The sequence below is a fragment of the Moschus berezovskii genome, chromosome 11 (genome assembly GCF_049115385.1).
Source record: "Moschus berezovskii isolate FMDL1 chromosome 11, NW_MosBer_1.0, whole genome shotgun sequence".
Lineage (NCBI taxonomy): Eukaryota > Metazoa > Chordata > Mammalia > Artiodactyla > Moschidae > Moschus > Moschus berezovskii.
Window position 1 is genome coordinate 94,455,767 of NC_142470.1, and position 12,204 is coordinate 94,467,970.

Here is a 12,204-nt window from a genome sequence, read left to right on the forward strand (position 1 = left end):
CATTATCTCTTGCTGGGAATCAGATGGAGGCTCCTTGTCTGCAGGAACTTCTGGGGCTCCTGTCAGCTAAAGGCAGCTGTTCAGTGGTCAGATTGCCTGGCTGCGGCTTGGGCTCTCCTAGTAGAGTCTCCCTGCCATCTCTGAAGAGTCCGCCTTCAAGAACATCTGGCTGAGCTCTTTCTGCTGAGGGCCATCCCCAAAATTATGGCCTTGGTGAGGACCCCCAGGCTGTGACTCAGTAACTCTCACCCCTCAACCCCACTCAGGCTCTGGTCTCACCAAGCCATACTCAGGAGTCCTCAAGTGCCCTCACTACTTGATCTCCTTCCTTGTTCTTCCCTGAGTCCTGTCTACAGAGATAAACCTCCAGGATTCACCAGAGAGCTAAGGACAGGATGCCATCCCAAGTGTCTTTTTCCAAACACATTTCCCCCAGGGAAGAAAATTAGCATTAACTAGGCATCCACTATGTATGAGGCACCCACTATGTGTTTTACACTAATTCTTTCCAGGGTGGGGTGTGAGATCCTCAAGGATGACCCACTGGGGAGTAAGAAGAGCACACTAAGACTTCTGTGTACATTTATATTCTAATCCAATAAATAAGAAAGAAATTAAGTATGTGCTGTGCTGTGCTTAGTTATGTCCAACTCTTTGGGACCCCGCAGACTGTAGCCCACCAGGCTCCTCTGTCCATGGGGATTCTCCAGGCAAGAATATTGGAATGGGTTGCCATTTCTTCCTCCAGGGGATCTTCCCAACCCAGGGATCAAACCCAAGTCTCCTGCATTGAAGGTGGATTCTTTACCTTATGAGCCACCAGGGAAGCCCAAGAATACTGGAGAAGGTAGCCTATCCCTTCTCCAGGGGATCTTTCTGACCCAGGAATTGAACCAGGGTCTGCTGCATTGTAGGTAGATTCTTTACCAGCTGAGCTACCAGGGAAGCCCCGAAATTAAGTAAACTTGTATTTAATGGAAACTAGCACCTACATCGGAGAAGGCAATGGCAAGCCACTCCAGTACTATTGCCTAGAAAATCCCATGGATGGAGGAGCCTGGTAGGCTGCACTCCGTGGGGTTGCTAAGGGTCGGACACAACTGAGCGACTTCACTTTCAGTTTTTACTTTCACACATTGGAGAAGGAAATGGCAACCCACTCCAGTGTTCTTGCCTGGAGAATCCCAGGGATGGGGGAGCCTGGTGGGCTTCCATCTATGGGGTCACACAGAGTCGGACACAACTGAAGTGACTTAGCAGCAGCAGCAGCAGCACCTACATGCCCAGTTCATGAGGTACCTTGGGGGTGGGGTGGGGGTTACAGTCATGCAAAAGCTTACGTGGCATCCCCAGGCGTTTGTTTGCTCATTTTTAGTGTATTGAGACAAACTGTGGTGAACATTAATGGATTTATGGATTTTAAAATAATCCTCACAAAGTGAACAAATGGCTTAAACAGAGGCCACAGGTTGAGTTCACTTCAGTTCAGTCACTCAGTTGTGTCTGACTCTTTGTGACCCCATGGACTGCAGCACGCCAGGCCTCCCTGTCCATCACTAACTCCCTTAGTTTACTCAAACTCATGTCCATTGAGTCAGTAATGCCATCCAACCATTTCATCCGCTGTTGTCCCCTTCTCCTCCCGCCTTCAATCTTCCCCAGCATCAGGGTCTTTTCAGATGAGTCAGTTCTTTGCATCGGGTGGCCAAAGTATAGGAGTTTCAGCTTCAGCATCAGTCCTTCCAATGAATATTCAGGACTGATTTCCTTTAGGATGGACTGGTTGGATCTTCTTGCAGTCCAAGAGACTCTCAAGAGTCTTCTCTAACCCCATAGTTCAAAAGCATCAATTCTTCGGTGCTCAGCTTTCTTTACAGTCCAACTCTCACATTCATACATGACTATTGGAAAAATCATAGCTTTGACTAGATGGACCTTTGTTGGCAAAGTAACGTCTCTGGGTTTTAATATGCTGTCTAGGTTGGTTATAACTTTTCTTTCAAGGAGCAAGCATCTTTTAATTTCATGGCTGCAGTCACCATGTGCAGTGATTTTGGAGCCCCCCCAAAATAAAGTCTGTCACTGTATCCACAGGTTGAAAATAATACTAAAATCTGAATATAAACAAACAAAAATAGTAGAGAAACATTTCCACTTCCAGAATGAACCGTATCATGCTACAAAACAAAAACAATGGCAATCCAATCAGATCTGACAAGATGCTGGTAACAAAGGAAAAAACTGGTAAAAAAGAGTATTTGAACTCTGAATTTGCATCCACTATCTTTATGGGGACCCTCCCTCTAAGTTTACAGCCTGTTTTGAGATAATAGATAAGGATGATATAAAGCTGTTACATTTAGCAATGTATTAAAAACTAGGCACAAAAAACATGAAGGCAGGTCTCTACAGCTTTTCAGAAATGTTTAAAGTCATGAAAAATCAGCCCTGTTTGTAACGAAATTTTATTAAACTTAATAATACAAGTTTAAAGTCCCTTTTGAAGTTTCTAATGCAGTAGAGTGTTAGTCGCTCAGTCGTGTCCGACTCTTTGCGACCCCATGGGCTGTAGCCCACCAGGCGCCTCTGTCCATGGAGTTCTCCAGGCAAGAGGAAAAGACAAAGTCACACACTATTGGAGAAACACATCCTAACTTCCTGAAACACACAGAAAACAATATGGCAAAAAACTATGATGTATTCATCTTTCAGAAAAAGAACATTAAAGTTGTTGAATGATGTTTAAAAAAACATTGCTTAAGATTTGAAGTAAGAAGTATTAGCATAAAGGACTAAATTTCGCAGGCTTCCCTGGTGGCTCAGACGGTAAAGAATCTGCCTGGAATGCAGGAGACCTGGGTTCGATCTCTAGGTCGAGAAGATCCCGAGGAGAAGGGCATGGCTATCCACTCAAGTATTCCTGCCTGGAGAATTCCATGGACAGGGGAGCCTGGTGTGCTACAAGCCCATAGGGTCACAAAAAGTTGGAAGTGACTGACACTGCTTTCACTTTTACCAGATTTCTCAGTGAGAGATAGAAGTGGAACATTTGGATAGAAGTAGTCCATGGGGTCACTAAGAGTCAGACATGACTGAGCGCCTTCACTGTCATGAAGTGAAGAAGGAAATGGCATTGGAGAAGGAAATGGCAACCCACTCCAGTGTTCTTGCCTGGAGAATCCCAGGGACGGCGGAGCCTGGTGGGCTGCCATCTGTGGGGTCGCACAGAGTCGGACACGACTGAAGTGACTTAGCAGCAGCAGCAGCAGCAGCTACATCTAACATGTTTCACCTTATGTTAATTCCTAAATTCTATTTCAATGAAGAAATTACATGAACATTTTGCTTGTTTTTAGAATATAAAAAGCCATAAGAGCTTGTAGTAAACACACTAGTAATGAGAAAAACCTGGATAAAGATTTTAGAAAGTCATTAAATGTTTTTGCATCCATTAGAGACCTGAGATCGCAAATCAAATTCCAAAGGGGTGAGCAGCTTTTCTGAGGAGAGCTTCCATACTCATCTTTGCTAGAGTATGGAGGAAAGAAGTTGCCAAAAGAGCAGACAGGTAAGAAGAAAACAGCTGAAATTTTAATGAATTCTTAGGAGTCAACTTTGGTTCAAGGAGGACCATTTAGAATCCTCAGAAGGCCCAGACCCAAGGGGAACCCCCAATTCCTTGCCAGCTGTTTTGTCTGAGCTTCTACCAAGTTCTCATGGAGAAGACTGGGGATGGAGACCTGAGAAAGCCCTCTCCTCTGTTTTGCAGAGGCATGGGAACCTCATTTGCTCCCCAGATTCTTCTTTCATATGATGCAAAAACCACATGCTTCTGGAGTGAGGACGGGAGGGAAAATCTGTAGTCCCTTGGCCATAGGCAAAAAGCTGCTACCATTGGACTAGAGGTAGAAGCAAAACCATGTGCTAGGGGAGGAAAAGGAAATCTGCCTGGGGGGGTCAGAACATATGTAGAATCTAAATATTAGTCAAAACAGCATGAAGGATGAGCAGGAGGGATGGAAGTATACTGTTGTAACATTCTATGACTATACTTATATTTGACAGTAAACTACATATTGTAAACTGCAGAGAAATCACCAAAAAGTAAAATAAAGGGTATAAATATTAAGCCAGTGAGTTTGTGTGTGTGTGTTCAGTTGTGTCCAACTTTTTGTGACCCTATGGACTATAGTCCACCAGGCTCCTCTGTCCATGGGAGTCTCCAGGCAAGAATACTGGAATGGGTTGCCATTTCCTCCTCCAAGGGATCTTCCCAATACAGGGATCAAACCCACCTCTGCTACATCTCCTGCACTGGCAGGAGGATTCTTTACCACTGTGCCCCCTGGGAAGCCCATCAAGCTAGTATTAGAGCTTAGATGGAATTATATAAAAAATTCTCATTAATCAAAAAGAAGGCAGGAAAAGAGAAAAAACAAAGATGGGATAAATGATCAAATGGTAGATTTAAATCCAATCATATTTATAGTTACATTAGGTGTAAATGTCTAAATAGTCCAAATAAAAGGCATAGAGTTTCAGATTGAAAATAAAAGTAGGCCTGATTATATTTTCCACAAAAAAAACCCTACTTTAAATAAAAAGACATAGATAGGTTAAAAGTAAAAAAAAATTGAAAGAGATATGTCATGTAAGCAGTAATTTCTAAAAAGGTAGAATGGCTATATGAATACTAGAGAAAGTAGACTTCAGAACAAGGACTATTAACAGTTAAAACGAGGGATATTACATTAGTGATAAAGGAGTCAGTGAACTCCCAGATGTTCAAGCAGGTTTTAGAAAAGGCAGAGGCACCAGAGATCAAATTGCCAACATCCGCTGGATCATGGAGAAAGCAAGAGCGTTCCAGAAGAGCATGTATTTCTGCTTCATTGACTATGCCAAAGCCTTTGACAGTGTGGATCACAATAAATTGTGGAAAATTCTGAAAGAGATGGGAATACCAGACCACCTGACCTGCCTCTTGAGAAACCTGTATGCTGGTCAGGAAGCAACAGTTAGAACTGGACATGGAACAACAGACTGGTTCCAAATAGGAAAAGGAGTACATCAAGGTTGTATATTGTCACCCTGCTTATTTAACTTCTATGCAGAGTACATCATGAGGAATGCTGGGCTGGAAGAAGCACAAGCTGGAATCAAGATTGCCGGGAGAAATATCAATAACCTCAGATATGCAGATGACACCACCCTTATGACAGAAAGTGAAGAGGAACTCAAAAGCCTCTTGATGAAAGTGAAAGAGGAGAGTGAAAAGGTTGGCTTGAAGCTCCACATTCAGAAAACAAAGATCATGGCATCTGGTCCCATCACTTCATGGGAAATAAATGGAAAAACAGTGGAAACAGTGTCAGACTTTATTTTTTTGGGCTCCAAAATGACTGCAGATGCTGATTGCAGCCATGAAATTAAAAGACGCTTACTGCTTGGAAGGAAAGTTATGACCAACCTAGATAGTATATTAAAAAGCAGAGACATTACTTTGCCAACAAAGGTCCATCTAGTCAAGGCTATGGTTTTTCCCGTGGTCATGTATGGATGTGAGAGTTGGACTACAAAGAAAGCTGATCGCCGAAAAATTGATGCTTTTGAACTGTGGTGTTGGAGAAGACTCTTGAGAGTCCCTTGGACTGCAAGGAGATCCAACCAGTCCATTCTAAAGGAGATCAATCCTGGGTGTTCATTGGAAGGACTGATGCTAAAGCTGAAGCTCCAATACTTTGGCCACCTCATGCGACGAGTTGACTCACTGGAAAAGACTCTGATGCTGGGAGGGATTGGGGGAGGGAGGATAAAGGGACAACAGAGAATGAGGTTGCTGGATGGCATCACCGACTCTGTGGACATGAGTTTGAGTGTACTCCGGGAGTTGGTGATGGACAGGGAGGCCTGGCGTGCTGTGATTCATGGGGTCGCGGAGAGTCGGACACGACTGAGCGACTGAACTGAACTGAACTGAACTGAAAGGAGTCAGTTCATTAAGAAGACATAACAACTCTAAGGGGCTTCTCTGGTGGCTCAGACAGTAAAGAATCCCCCTGCTATGCAGGAGATCCAGGTTTGATTCCTGGGTCGGGAAGATCCCCTGGAGAAGAAAATGGCTACCCACTCCATTATTCTTGCCTGGAGAATCCCATGGACATAGGAGCCTGGGGGGCTACAGTCCATGGGGTTGCAAGGAGTTGGATATGACTGAGCATCTAACATTTTCACACTTTCACTTTCAACAGCTCTAAGGGTTTTCCAGGTGTCACTAGTGGTGAAGAACACACTGTAAGAGATGCAGGTTTGATCCCTGGATCAGGAAGATCCCCTGAAGGAGGAGGGCACGGCAACCCACTCCAATATTCTTGCCTGGAGAATCCCATGGACAGAGGAACCTGCTGGGCTATAGTCCGTAGGGTTGCAAAGAGTCGCACATGACTGGAGCAAGTTAGTAGCAGCAGTAACAACTCTAAATGTACATGCACTTAATGAAAGAGCTTCCAAACACATAAAGCAAATGCAGATGGAATGGAAAGAAAGAATAGACAAATCCACTCTATTAGTTGGAAACATCAAACAAGTTCACCCTTAGCTTACCCAACACTGGGGGTTATGATCCTGAAATTTCTTGAAGCTTTCTTCTTCTCTTTCTAAAAATCACCTACAGGGAAGATGCAGATACCTTAGCATCATTTCCTCATTTCTGTCCTGAATCAGTAGGCATGGTCAAGTCTTACTTAGACTTTTAGACCAAAGTCTATTATAGATGTCCATAATAGAGAAGAGACAGATCAGAGGCCAGAGGAAATACAGACCAATGTCTATCTGGACATCTTCATTTTCCTATTTGGAACAATGAGGGCCAGAATCCTGAAATAAAAGACCTGAGGTCACACCTGGCTGTAGAGCCAGGACTAGAACAAGGACACCTGCCCTCAGTCCAGTGCTGTTTCTGGGAAAGGAGGGGAAAGGTGTGGGGATCAGAGTGGAGGGAAGGAGAGAAGATGTGAATTATGTGAAGTTCCTGAACTTCGGGCCCTGCAGTACTATGGTGGAAGGAATCCGTTGGGAATGTTGAAGGGCTTTTAGAGTCACCATGAAGAGCCTCAGGGACTTGGGGGGCCATCGCATGGGAAAATTCAGTGATGGATCAAGACGAGCAAGCCAAGGAAAAAGATTTCCTTTTGGAAATCGAGTGAAGAGGTCTTGCTGTTATCATTTTCCTTATGTCCCCAGTAATAAATAGAGTTTCTGGAACTTAGGGGACCAATCCTTCCACATATATCACCCCCACACTCATCCCTGCCTGGCTTTATCTATTTCAGTGTAGGCATGTTTTTCTCTGAAGGAACTCTTGTAGGGCTGAAGACACTGCTCAAAGCAGAGTTTCTCAGTCCAAGCAGGGTACAGATACATCCAAGGTCCTGCCTGCTGGGTCTCATCACCTTTCATCCCAGCTACTCTTTGCAGTATTTATGATTTTCATTTTATAGCTGAAGAAACATGTTCAAATGCTTAAGTCAGTTCCCCAGGGACATGGGCTGGTAAGAGAAAAGCTTGGAGTGGGACCCAGTTAAGCAGATCTCTACTCACCTTTGGAGGATAAGAGAGACATATGAAGGGAGTAATTGATCTCATACTGGCGTGGTCTCCCTTAGGCAGCCTGTGTGAAAAATGAGAGAAGGCCAAGGTGGGTCGAGAGTCCATTTCTGCCTGGGAGAGTCAGCGTTTCACAGACAGGGAAACATTTGAGATGACTCTAAAACAGCTTCCTAAATTTGGCTGCTCATCAGAAACAACCGAAGAAGTTAAAAAACAAAACAAAACACTGATTCCTGGACTCTTCCTCAGACCGATCAATTTAGTACCTCAGTGGGGAAAACTGAGAATATGCCTGTGTTTGTCCCAATAGCTGTCCCTGTGGCCAGGTGGAGATCCTTGAAGGGCTGGGAATTGGGGCCAGCCCCAGGGGCCTTCAATCTCAGGCAGCTGTGGGCAGCCCTCTCCACTCCTCTTCCCTGAGTGGAGAGAGGGGCTTATAAATGGAAGGTCGGGATCCTGTGTGCTGCTCTGGCACCTACTGGGTCGAGAGACCAGGATCTCATGGACAGGACCGGAGCCTCTCCATTATGTGAGCTGTGCCACAGGCTAGTTTACCGCCATCTGCCCCAGGACTGTGCTTACAGAAATTATTTCTTTGTCAAAACACACAACAGTGAGCCTGCCTTGGCCCCAGGCTTCTGTTTCATAACTTTTTATTGGAGTAGAAAGAAGGAGCACATTATTACTCTTCTGCTCCATGTTTTCTCATGGCTCAAGAGAGCAACAAGCACTTTGTGCAAACAGAAAAGCCGGCTTTGTTGTCTGAGGACAGGGAGGTGAGAGAGACAAGACGAAGGCCTTTCACAGACCGCGAAGGAGACGCTCCACAAAGCAGGCTTGGGGCGAATGCGCGGGAGGCCTTGGGAATGGCGGAAAGAAATCATTTGCACACATTCACCGGCTCGTCCAAGTTTTACAGGTTTCAGTAGGAAAAGTGATCTGGGCAGGTATGTGTCAAGTCTCTCTGGCAGAACCCTTTCTACTAAGAGGACCATCCTCAGATGATTTTATGCAATGATGATGTTTTTATAAAACCAAAGGAGTCGGTCAAGTTGTTGAGATCATTTTGATGTTTAAGAAATCATGGTACTAATATCTGACAATGAGTAGTGGGCTTTACATGTGTCACCTGCTCCTCCCTGTGACCTGAGGAGACAAGGTGGCTATTGTTATTATCAGCTACAAAGGCAGAACCAAGGCCCAGAGACTGAGTCCCTCAGCTCACATAGCAGAGCCATGTTCAATTCCTAATGTGTGCATACATTTTACTTTACTCTGGTGATGTTGGAAGCCATTCAGTAATTTCCCAGTGTTATTGGTGTCATGAATCTGAATTTAAAAAAAAAAAAATTTTTTGAAGCGTAGTTGATGTGTTGATTTCTGCTGTACAGAGGAATCTGAATGTTTCCATGTTGGATTTTCTTCGAGTAGAGCACAGAAGTTGATTCAACTGATAAGTTAGCACAGCCTAGTAAGATGTGTACATGACTTTGAGGAGCCTTCTTTATGAACATAATTACATTTCTCAACAGTACAGAAGTGAATAAACAAGTAGAAATTTCCCTCTAAGCTAGGTCTCTTCTGTCTCCACCTCTGGTAAATGTTCTTTCTAGAACAGTGACTCTCAAATTTCACTGAGCATCAGAATCACCTGGAGGGCTTGTAAACCAGATTATTGGGCCTCACCCCTGGAGACTCTGACTCAGCTGGTCTGGGAAGGGGCCTGAGAATTAGCATTTCTAATAAATTCCCTAGTGATGCTGAGGCTGCTGGTACTTGGAACTCATTTTAAAAAACCACTTTTATAGTGCTTTCTTTTTACGTGTACACAAGTACATAAATCTATAGCTCTGCATATGCACAGATGATTAAAAATGGACCCATGCTTCATTTACAATTTAAAAATGTGTTTGTTTTCATTTGACAGACAGCATTCCAACTCTGTAGATTAGAATCTTCATCATTCTTTTTTAAAAAAATTATTTTGTTGAAGTATAGGTGATTTACAATGTTGTGTTAATTTCTGCTATACAACAAAGTGATTCAGTTCAGTTCAGTTCAGTCGCTCAGTCGTGTCCAATTCTCTGCGACCCCATGAATCACAGCACGCCAGGCCTCCCTGTCCATCACCAACTCCCGGAGTTCACACAAACTCACGTCCACAGAGTCGGTGATGCCATCCAGCCATCTCATTCTCGGTCGTCCCCTTCTCCTCCAGCCCCCAGCCCTTCCCAGCATCAGACTCTTTTCCAGTGAGTCAACTCGTCACATGAGGTGGCCAAAGTATTGCGGTTTCAGCTTTAGCATCAGTCCTTCCAATGAACACCCAGGATCGATCTCCCTTAGAATGGACTGGTTGGATCTCCTTGCGGTACAAGGGACTTTCAACAGTCTTCTCCAACACCACAGTTCAAAAGCATCAATTCTTCGGCGATCAGCTTTCTTCACAGTCCAACTCTCACATCCATACATGACCACGGGAAAAACCATAGCCTTGACTAGATGGACCTTTGTTGGCAAAGTAATGTCTCTGCTTTTTAATATGCTATCAAGGTTGATCATAACTTTCCTTCCAAGGAGCAAGCGTCTTTTAATTTCATGGCTGCAATCAGCATCTGCAGTGATTTTGGAGCCCCAAAAAATAAAGTCTGACACTGTTTCCACTCTTTCCCCATCTATTTCCCATGAAGTGATGGGACCAGATGCCATGATCTTTGTTTTCTGAATGTTGAGCTTCAAGCCAACCTTTTCACTCTCCTCTTTTACTTTCATCAAGAGGCTTTGAGTTCCTCTTCACTTTCTGCCATAAAGGTAGTGTCATCTGCATATCTGAGGTTATTGATATTTCTCCCAGCAATCTTGATTCCAGCTTGTGCTTCTTCCAGCCCAGCGTTCCTCATAGTGATTCAGTTATGCATATATATATATATATATATTCTTTTACATATTCTTTTCCATTATGGTTTAATCACAAGATATAAAATATAGTTCCTTGTGCTATACTGCAGGGCCTTGTTCATGCATTCTATATATAATAGTTTGTATCTGCTAGTCCCAAACTCCCAATCCATCCTGGGATCATTCTTTTAAATGGCTGCATAGGAATCCATTGTATGTCTTATCATGACTTATTTAACCAGTCTCTATTACAAAGAAAGCTGAGTGCCAAAAAATTGATGCTTTTGAACTGTGATGTTGGAGAAGACTCTTGAGAGTCCCTTGGACTATAAGGAGTTCAAACCAGTCGATCCTAAAGGAAATCAATCCTGAATATTCATTGGAAGGACTGATGTTGAAGCTGAAACTCCAAAACTTTGACCACCTAATGGGAAGAACTGATGCATTTGAAAAGACCCTGATGCTGGGAAAGATTGAAGGCGGGAGGGGAAGGGGACGACAGAGAATGAGATGGCCAGAGGGCATCACCAACTCAATGAACATGAGTTTGAGTAAACTCTGGGAGTTGGTGATGGACAGGGAAGCCTGGCATGCTTCAGTCCATGGTGTCACAAAGAGTGGGACGCGACTGAGTGACTGAACTGATTACTGAATGTTCAGATTGTTTCCATTTTTTTTCCTACTATGAACAATACTGCTGACTTTTCATGGATCTTTACACATTAATGCTAACATTTCTGAAGAATAAATTTACAAAAGTGGGATTCAGATTGGTGATAGTGATTACCCTAAAAATTACATACAAGGGCTTCCCTGGTGGCCCAATAGTTAAGAATTTGCCTTTTGATACAGAAAACACTAGTTTGATCCCTGGTCCAGGAAGATACCACATGCTGCAGAGCAACTAAGCCTGTGTGCCACAACTACCAGACTCTCGAGTCTGCAAGCTGCAACTACTGAACCCACCTGCCTAAAGCCTGTGCTCCACAATAAGAGAAGCCAGCACAATGAGAAGTCTGAGTGCCGCAATTAGAGAGCAGTCCCGCTCTCTGCAACTGGAGAAAGCCATCATGCAGCAACAGAGACCCAGCACAGCCAAAAATAAAATAAATAAAAAATGTTAAAACTGGCAAGCTATGTCCTACCCTCATAAAGTTTGCTCCAAATTATATTCCTATCAGTAGAATTTGAAAATTTTCTCAATATTGAATATTTAGAATAATTTTTATTTATTTATCTGTCTTTTCTAGCAGCACCACACAGCATGCAGTGTTCTCTGACATGGGGTGGAACCTGTATCCCCTTGCAGTGGAAGCACAGAGTCTTAACCACTGGATGGCCAAGGAAGTTCCAAGAATCACTTTTATCTTTGCTTATCTGATAGGTGAAACCTGCTCTATTGTTATTTTGATTTGTATCTCTTTGTTAATTAAACTGGGCCTATGATATTGACCATTTGTATTTCATCTCCAGCAGTGTGCCTGCTTATATCCTTTGTCTATTTTTCAGAAAAGAAATTCAGAACGGCAGAAAAATTCATGGCAGCTTCCTCATTGTACTGTGTGTGGCTTGGGCTCCTGACTCCCTGCTGAAGCGATTTGGAGGTGCTAGAGAGGAGGAACAGGAAACAAGCCACAGAAATGAGCAAAAATGATTAAAGGAGTGAGTTTAGAAAAGCAAAATAAATAAAGATTGTTT

General features: G+C 43.5%; 1 long non-coding RNA gene across 1 annotated transcript; it reads left to right on the plus strand.

Moving 5' to 3' along the window:
* Nucleotides 1-8,341: 8,341 nt before the first annotated feature.
* Nucleotides 8,342-11,967, plus strand: LOC129538997 (uncharacterized). Its single transcript, XR_008682372.2, has 2 exons — nucleotides 8,342-8,555; nucleotides 11,757-11,967. It is a non-coding gene; the product is annotated as an uncharacterized LOC129538997 (long non-coding RNA).
* The last annotated feature ends 237 nt before the right edge of the window (nucleotides 11,968-12,204 follow it).